The sequence below is a fragment of the Cynocephalus volans genome, chromosome 10 (genome assembly GCF_027409185.1).
Source record: "Cynocephalus volans isolate mCynVol1 chromosome 10, mCynVol1.pri, whole genome shotgun sequence".
NCBI classification, from domain to species: Eukaryota; Metazoa; Chordata; class Mammalia; order Dermoptera; family Cynocephalidae; genus Cynocephalus; species Cynocephalus volans.
The window spans coordinates 61,764,927-61,774,150 of record NC_084469.1 but is presented as its reverse complement, the minus strand read 5'-3'; positions in this window follow the sequence as shown (position 1 = coordinate 61,774,150).

Here is a 9,224-nt window from a genome sequence, read left to right as displayed (position 1 = left end):
AAAAACATCAGCTGGTGATCAGAGTGTTCAGGGAATGATGATGGGGCTGCCACAGAGAGCGGTGGCAGCTGGCGGAGACTACGAGGTTAAAGAAGGCCTCTGGGAGAGCTGACCCTTCAGCCACCGCCTGAGTGTCAGCCATAGGAATGCCAGGGGAAGAAAGGGAATTCCAGGCAGCAGCACCAGCCTGTGCAAAGGACCTGAGGTGGAAGAATGCTTAGTAAGTTTGAGGAGCAAAAGAAGTCCCGGGTCAGATAGAAACGAGCAACAGGGGCTGGGGTGCAAGAAGTGGCTGGGTCAGTGAGATAGGCTGAATATCCACATCCTAATCCCTGGAACCTATTAATATGTGGGGTGGTCTCAATGTACTCACAGGGTCCTCAGAAGATGGAGGCAAGAGGGTCAGAATCAGGAAAGAGAAGAGGTGATGACAGGAGGCTGAAGCAACGTGAGGCTACAATCCAAGGAATGCAGGTGGCTCGAGATGTGGAAAAGGCAAGGACATGGATTAGACTCCAGAAGGAATGCAGCCCAGATTGTAGCACCTGAGCGCTATTCAGTACTGCTGACCTCCACAACCGTAAGTCAATAAACAAATAAATTGTTGCTGCTTTAAGCCCCCAACTTTGTGGTAGGTTGTCACAGCAGCCATAGGAAATGAATGCAGTTGGGCTGTGCAGGGCCTTGTAGGACAGGGCCTGGGGAAAAGTGATGTGAACTGATCCAAAGAGATCCCAGCTACGGTGAGGGGAGTGGCTGGTGAGGGGTCAAGGGTGGGCATGGAAGACCAGTGAGGAGGCTGTCACCTCCATCCCAGGCGAGAGTTGATGATGACCCAGACTGAGTTTATAGGAGATGGCCTATAGGAGATCTGTTTCTGAGGTGGAGTTAATGGGACTTGCTCATTGACGGGATGTAGGGAGTGAGATTTGGAGAGGAACCAAGGATGGCTCCCCAGCCTTTGGCCTGAGCATCTGTGGGGACAGCGGGGACTTTACTAAGATGTGGAAACCTGGAGGCCGGTGGTGGCACATTTGGTGGGGAAGAAGCCAGAAGTTCTGAGTGGGCTGTGTTAGGTTGGAGTTGCTCATTAAACATCTCTGTGACTGTGGCCAGCATCTGCTGGAGACCTGGCCTGGATCCTGGGGGTGCTTGCTGCATGTGGACAGTGTTTAAACCATGAGGCTATGTGAGAATACTATGGATAGCAGGGAGCTAGAGAAAAGAGGTGGCCAGGACAGCCACCAGGGTCCTGCCCCTTCTCTGTCTGTGAACTTCAGGGTTGAGCTCAATGCCCTCCTCTGCAGAGCCATCCTTGGTCCCACTTTCCATCCCTGCGCAGGCCTGTGCACCTTCCACCGCAACCCTGGTATGCCCAGGCCCCACTGTGAGGACTAAATTGTAGCTGCCTCCCCTGTTTGCAGAACTTCTTGCCCTCTCGTCCCTGTCTGCATCTTTCCACAGGGACACAAGTCACACAGGGCTCTTTTCAGGCTCACACAGTGCAGGTGACGGTTATGATCGTAAGCTCTTCGGTGTATGGAGTCTCAGTGGCACTGTTTGTTGCTGTGCTGCTGTGGGCCAGACACTTCGCCTCTCTGAGCCTCAGTGTCATCATCGTACAATGGGAACACTAGTATCTACCTCTCAAGGTTGTCTTCAGGTCTGTATTAAAAAGTATTTGCAACGTGACCAATAAACAGTAGCTCAAAATGAAACCAAACATGCACGAATCTTTACTGACTCTCTAGTCCTGCCACGCTGAATGGGTTGTTGACCTTTCTTGTTCCTTAATGCCCAGTCATTTGGTTGTGGGATTTGCAGGCCATTCTGTTTTCCCTTCCCACCCTCTGAGATGCACTCCCCCTCAGCCCCCACCAGCCTCTGCCCTGTGTCAAGGGGGCTGCCGCTGCGGCTCCTGGCCTGGTTTCTGGGTAGGTTTGGCAGCAGGGGATCCAGCAGACACTTGAGGATGGGAGGAGAAAAGTGGGTATTTCTTTCCTGCTCCTCTCTGCGCTGGCCCACATTTGCTGCTGTGGCTGCATTTCTCTGTGATGCCAGTCCTGTTGGCCAGGCCCTCTATTGTTTTGTCCCTTACTGGGTCCTAGAAATGCCTTCCCCTGTGTCCCATCGTCTGTGGGTTGGTAACGGCTTTCTACTGTTGCTGGTCTTGGGTTGCCTCAACCTCCCATTTGTTCCCTTAACTGAGTTCACTCCTCTGTAAGCAGCCCCTTCGTAAACTCTGCTTCCTGCCGGGGACCCCATCCAACAGAGTGAACAGGAGCACGTGTTTCTCTTTGCGGGGGTCTGCTTGGATGGGCTACGGTTCCCCAGGGCTGATGAGTAAATAACTACACTGGACTTCAATAACGCAGAGGCCACATTCACAGGCTATGATCACATGGCTCCTGGGGGACACTGACCTCTTGGTGGGCTTGGGCTGGCCCCACAAACAAAATGTTCCCTGAATAAGAAACCCCCCTTGGATTCTATTCCATGTCTAGCAGAGGCCCTGCTGTGAGCCCTGGAGGGAAATCCGTTGGCACACATGGGTCACCTTCAAGCTCCTGCCCTCTGATGGGACTGCCCTGGCTCTCGTTGAATCACCCCATGTCACCAGTGTGTCACTTGCTGTGGTGGGGGAGGTCTGCATGCTTAGCTCTCTTGTCAGTCAGCTGTTAGTGAGGAGGCAGGAACTTGGAGACAGGGGCTTTTGGGAGGTGGGGATACAATAATCCTGTCTCTACCCCTGTGCTGGAGCCTGTAGCACCCTTTCTTGCCTGGGTGGTGGAGGGGGACCAGCACCCTTGAGAGCCTCCTCTGAGGCCCATGTTGTTTCATTTAAACCTTGCAACAATCCTGTGAGGTAGTTGTCAGTAATCCCATTTTGCAGATGAGGAAAGGGAGGCCCAGAGAGGTGGAGTAAGTCATCCCAGGTCACACAGCAGCAAGAGATGGAGCCAGGATTTGAATGAAGCCGCCTTTCACCCAAAATAGTGCTTTTTGCATCATGCCGCCCTCTCTCTATAATAATAATAAACTGTTCTTGATGCTCAGCTGTCATAGACACAACCTCACTTAATTTTCACATTATCCCCAGCATCCCCAGGATGTAGAAATTAACATTCCCAGTTCTCAGAAGAGAAAACTGAGGCTCAGAGACAAACAGCTCATAGTGGTAGAGCTGGAACCCTCACCATATGTATCTTTTTCTAAATCCTGGGATTCTTCTACACTCAATGTCAGAGGGACATGTGGGACCTTTTCATCTGAAAAGCCACATTCATTTGTGTCTTTTGCCTTTTGTGTTAGAAATTTGGCCACCAAAACGGGGGCTGAGAGGAAGGGTTTTGTCAGAATATTGTTCTTCCTTCTACTGATGGAGAGTAGATAACCTGGCATGATTTGCTGTAGCCACAGCTGGAAAAAGAATTTCCCTTGGCTGCAGCCCCTGAGGGCGTGGTCAGAGCCATGGGTGGGGTAAGACTTAGCCCCTTTCCTTCCAACAACTAAGATTTGGGTTTCTTGGTTGTCCTCGCCAGTTTTTGGACAGACTCAGGCTGTTTCTGGATGGATTTGAGAACCACAGACATCAGAGTTTCTGAGGATTTTGAAAATGATTTCTGTGCTTGAAAATCCCCAGCTGAGCAGCCCTGGAACTTGTCTGACCACGGTGGTGAATGAGGAGGCCTTAGCCACTCAGGTGTGGGTGCTGGGCACTCAGAGGCCAGGTGCCTGCCCCTGTCCCTGTCATTCAGGACACTTGATGATGTCCCTCTCCATGGAGCCATGTTAGAGGCTTTGGGCATAGTTCCAAGTAGATGAGAGTTGGCCCTCTGTGCCCTCGGTTAGTCTGGGAAGATCCAGAGGACCCTAAATTAGAGGATGGAGTGTGTGGCACAAAGCCTCTGGTGAGTGGGCATGGAGCCCAGGATTAGGGGGAGGGGTGCCTTGGAGAATCCGGGGGACAGCTGGGCTCAGCCATCCTCAGATTGGGGTCGAGACCTTGCAGGGTCCTGGGGTCCAGGTCTGTATCTACAGTGGGTGGGTCCACTGGGGTCAGAGTCAAGACACCTGAGCCAGTCTGGGGACTGAGGGGTGGCTCTGAAGGTCAAGCCAACTGGGCAGCCAAGGGGACAAAACAGGGGTCCTGTGGCTCCGTCTGCTCCTTTCCACTTACCAGTCTGGTCTCCAGGTGCTTGATAAGACCCAGCCCATAGGAGGTTAACTCTCTGGGAAGCTCATCACCCCTGCCCTGCCAGGCTGGGTCATGTCGTCTTGGTCTTGGCACTTACTGCTCTCTACTCTGCCTGGATTGAGGTCACATGTCACCACTTCCCTGAAGACCTGTCTAGAGCTCTGGAATGACACGGTCACTCAAGAAACATTTATTGCGTGCCTACTATGTGTGAGGCACTGAACTACAGGAGGGGAGCAAACACAGGCTCCACCTCTGGGGGGAGATGAACGCTGATCATGTGGCAAAAAGTGCACAGTTTTAAACTGCGACATGTACTCTGACAGAGGAATATAGGAACCTTTGCAAGAGTGTGGAGGGGAAGGGCCAAGATTGGTCGGAGGGTGCAGTCCCAGGAAGGAGTTCTGTCTCTTATTGACCCACTGTGGGACATCAGGAAAAGCTCCATTTGGTCCCTTTCTCTTTGTGGACCCATGTCTGTCTCTGGGATATGACCTCAAAGGGGTTGTGATTTTGGCTCAGGTCTGTACTCTCTAAATTACAGCATCAAAAGGAGGGGCTAGGGGCACAAGGGAAGATGGAGGAAGGGAATGGAAGAAGACCTGGCATTGTTGCTAAATAAATCATAGGAATTCTGGACCAACTGCGAACCCCTTAGTGGGGCAGCCTGGCCAATGCCCCTGGGCTGGTCCTGCTCCTGACCAGTGGGCAGTCCCCTGTCCCTTGAACTGACCAGAGCTTACTCAAGCCTTGGATTCTAGGAGTCAAGTCTGGGCTTTCAGAGGTTGTTGAACAGGCTGGACGGTTCTGGGGGTGAGGTAGAAAATGTTCCAGGTCAGGGATATACACATGACATCCTCAGGCCACATGGACCCCCAACACCCTCAAATGTGTCTTCACAAGCACCTGACCATGCCAACCCCCACAGAGGCTCTTCCACACAGGGCTGCCCCCTCTGCTCCCCACCAGCACACCTGCCTTCAGCTAGGATGAGATCTGGCAGCTGAGCTCAGCTCCAGTGAGACAGGATGTTTAGTCCCAGCTCAGACTTCCGTGGGTTCTGGACTCTGCCCCAGAGGCTGGGTCAGGGATTTGGGGAAGGGCATGGGAGAAGATGGCCCCGAACTTGCAGGAGGTGTGTCTGCAGGAAGGTGCGGAGCTGGAGCCCAGCTCCATGTGTGGCCTTGGGCAGCTCCCCTTGCTGCCTGCCTAACCCACACTTTGAGTCTCAGTCTAGGACAGGTGTGGGACCCAGTGACCCCCAATTTTTTTCTGGACTGTCAAACTTTCTGCGTGAGCCGCAGCATTTATAGCTGGGCCTTGGCAGCCACAGACAAAGAGTGAGGCCCTGGGAGCCTCAGGGATGGGGTTTGTCCAGGCAGCTATAAACTGTCCCTTGGTGCTTTCTCCTGGTTTGTGGCTCAGTTCGGCCCTGGGACCTGCTCCTCTGGGTCTCACACCTGCTCTCCTCACCTTGGGGTTCTGCCAAAAGCATCCCTAGTCTCCATTCCCCTTACAGCTGCTCCTCAGCTGACCACTCCGTCCTGATTCCCTACTCCCTGCAGCCTTTAAGGCCAGCACAGTGTGTCCCCTGCCAACACCTCTAGCTCTCTCTCTTCTCCTCCTCCTCTCTGACGCTTCCAGGCATGAGGAGAGCCAGAAGTTTCTGGAATGTACAATGTGTTTCCTCTTGCCAGCAGTCTTTTTGCACAGGCTGTTTCCTCTGCCTGGAATGCCCTTTCTAGCTGTGTTCCCTAGGCGAATGCTTTAATTCCTTTTAAGCGCTAGGCTACCTTCCTTCTGCAGGAGGTCTTCTGACTGCCACTTGGCCCCAGCACAGCCTCTGCACCCTGGCCTGAGTGATGTGGAAAGAGGAAAGCTGATCCTTCCGTGTGGAGTAGGGGACGAGGATGACAGAGTGGAATGAAAAGTAGGGGGCGGAACCAGGCCCAAACTTAGGAAAGAACTGATCTGTAGCCATGGCAAGGAATAGCGCATTAGAACCAACTTTCAGTCTCCCAAGTGACTGCTGACGTCACTCAGCAACCATTGGTCAACCCGCGGCCCCGCAGGAGACCTCTTAGAACTCTTCGGCGCCAGGGCTGTGTGCACATGCTCAGTTGTGCTTAGACCTGCCGCTTGATTACCGATCCGAACGGGAGGCTTTTGAGTGGTGCTGTTGTGGTAGAGAGGTTGGCTTCTCCGAAACAGTACCAAGTAATATCCGCTCATATCGCCTTCAGAAGTGGGTAAGAGCCGAGCGGCCAGGTGAGGGGATTGGCCTCTGACCTGCTGTCTTCACCCATGAGGAAGCTTTTTGACTTTTGAGAGTAGAAGAAAGAGTCACTATCGGACACCTCCACCAGCCAGCAGGAGTCGAGCTTGGACGTGGTTTGGTTGAGAAAGAGAATCCGCTTTGGGCTGAGCTTGCAAATCCAACTCACACATCTGAAAAAGATCCATCACGCTCCCAACAAGGATGATTTGGAAAGAGGACAGCTGATCCGTCTGTGTGGAGTAGGGGTCGGGCACCTCCACCGGGCTGCAGGAGGCGAGGGCGGACGCGGCTTGGTTGAAAAAGAGAATCGGCTTTCGTTTTTGAGCTACCAGATCCGACTCAGACATCTGGGAAAGATCCATCACGCTGCCAAAAGGGGTCATATTGAAAGAGTATAGCAGATCTTTCCGTGTGGAGTAGGGTAAGTGGATGACAGAGTGGATGGAGAAGTACGCATCCATCCATTCATCCATCCATCCATCCATCCATCCATCCATCCATCCCATAGATCTATCCACTCACACATCCATCCACCACTGAATCCATCCATCTGTATGTCCCTCTATCCCTCCATTCGTCCATTCTTCCATCTATCCATTTATCCTCTCATCCCGTCCACCCAACCATCTCTCCATCCATCCCTCTGTCCAGGCACCAGCTGGGTCAGCTGTTGCTACAGCCTAGACCAATAGCGACAGGGACTGGGGAGTAGAAACACACTGTCCCTCCAACCTTCAGCCTCACTCTGAGTTCCTCTCTTGGCAGACAATGGGGCTTCTCGTGCCACTGAATATATTATGGTGGGCACCTGTGAGCTTTTCCTGAGCACCCATTACTTCTAGGATGCCTTCCCTGACCACCCTGCCCTACCCATGGAAGAGCGCCATCTCCTTGATGCCACCCGCGTTGCAATCACAATTGGACAAGGGTCCCAGGGCCCCAGGGTGGGCAGCAGCTCACCGTAACCGTGCTCGTACTCTTGGTTTTGGTGGTGGTGGCGGTGGTGTTGGTGGTGGCCGCAGTGATGGTGGTGGCGGTGCTGCTGGAGCCGGGCCTGCCTGTACCTGTGGATACTGCCCACGATGATGGTGATGCAGGAGAGGATGATGACCACACCTATGTCAGCACTTGTCACCAGCACAGGAGACACGAGCAGATGGCTGTGCTCTGGGCCTTCTGAGAATGTGGGGTAGAAGTAGGTGGTGCGGTTGTATCGTGCTACTGTGGACAGAGAAAGAGAACACTGAGCTGGGGCCAAGGCCTGCCACACACTTTCCTCCTCCACTCCACCCCTGCTACTCTGGGTAACTCACCCCTAAATAACAGAGGACAGTCTGGGGTCAGGTGCATAGATTTTATCCTGGCTGCTCCTGCCAGGTTGGAGGGGAGCAGTGCCCTGCCCTACTGCCTGCAGCAGCCTTTTGTACTGGGGGCCGATGGTCCCTCCTCTCCTCTGAAGCTTCTGCTCCAGGAGCTCGACTAACTGACAGATAGGAAAAGTGGAACTCAGAGAGGACAATGGACTTGCCCAAGGTCACACAGCAAATGAGTGGCAGAGCTGAGGCTTGAGTCCAAGACTCTCAGTGCTAGATAAAGACTCTACTCCACCAAGAAATGAGGTTGAAAGGTCAACATGACTTTACCAAGGTCTTGGGAAGGGGCAGGGAATGCACAGGGGGATGGAGTATAAGAACAAACACTACTGGCCTCAGGCAGGCCTGGGGCTGTGGGCTGCAACTGACCCAGACAGGTCAAGGCGGGTGGATCAGATCAGGGAAAGCTTCCGAGAGGAGGTGAAGCCAAGGTGATCTCAGAGGATGAGAACATGTTGGCTCAGGGAAGGCTGGGGAGGCATTCCAGGCAGAGGAAGAGCAAGGACAAAGATGCAGAGGAATTGGAGGGGACTTCCAGGAAGGGTATGATGTGGCAGGAGCAAGGAGAGTAAACTCCTGTGGGACTAACAGCTGGATCTCTGAGAGCTCCTGGGAATTGTGGTAACTTTGTCCTCCTATAGGAAATGACGACAGGGCCTTGTGGGCTGAAGTCCTATGGAGGGTTCAAAGGCAGCCAGGAGAAGCCACATGCACCTGCTGCCTTGCTCAGGGATAGCTAGCACCTCATTAGTGAGTGCCTAGGAATGCCACTCAGTTCCCTCCAACTAGGCCAGGGTGGTGATGCAGATGTGCAGACTTTTACAGATTTGTGGACTAAGGCTCAGTGCTATTAAGCAACCAGCGCACAGTCACCCCATTACTCCATGACAGAGCCAAGCTAGAAACCAGGTTTGGCTTCAAAGTGTAGGGCTCACTCCCCAGCATCCCCTGCCCTAGGCATAAGCCCTTCCTGAGGCTGCCAGACCCATTTCTGGACAGCAGTAGGAAGCCACCTTCAGACACTCAACACACCATAGGGTCAGGGGCAAGCATGAAGGGAGGTCACATCATTCCTTGGCTCTGTTTAGAGAGGGGTCTCCTTGCCTGTCCTCCCAGAGCCCATGTCTGAGCCCTGCTTTGCATTTGTTGCAAATAATCGCTTGTGGTTTCCAGGGCTTGTGACTGATCACTCTTTGTCCTCAAGCTCAGCACTGGGGCTGGGTATTCCAAAGGTGCCCAATGACTGTATTGAATGAGTGGCTCCATATTTGAGACCAGATGAGGTAGGCCTCAAGCTGCCTCAGGGGAATGAAGCCTCTGTCTTGGATGGTAAACAGAGTTTGGATGATCACCTGCCAGAGTAGCTGAAAGAGGT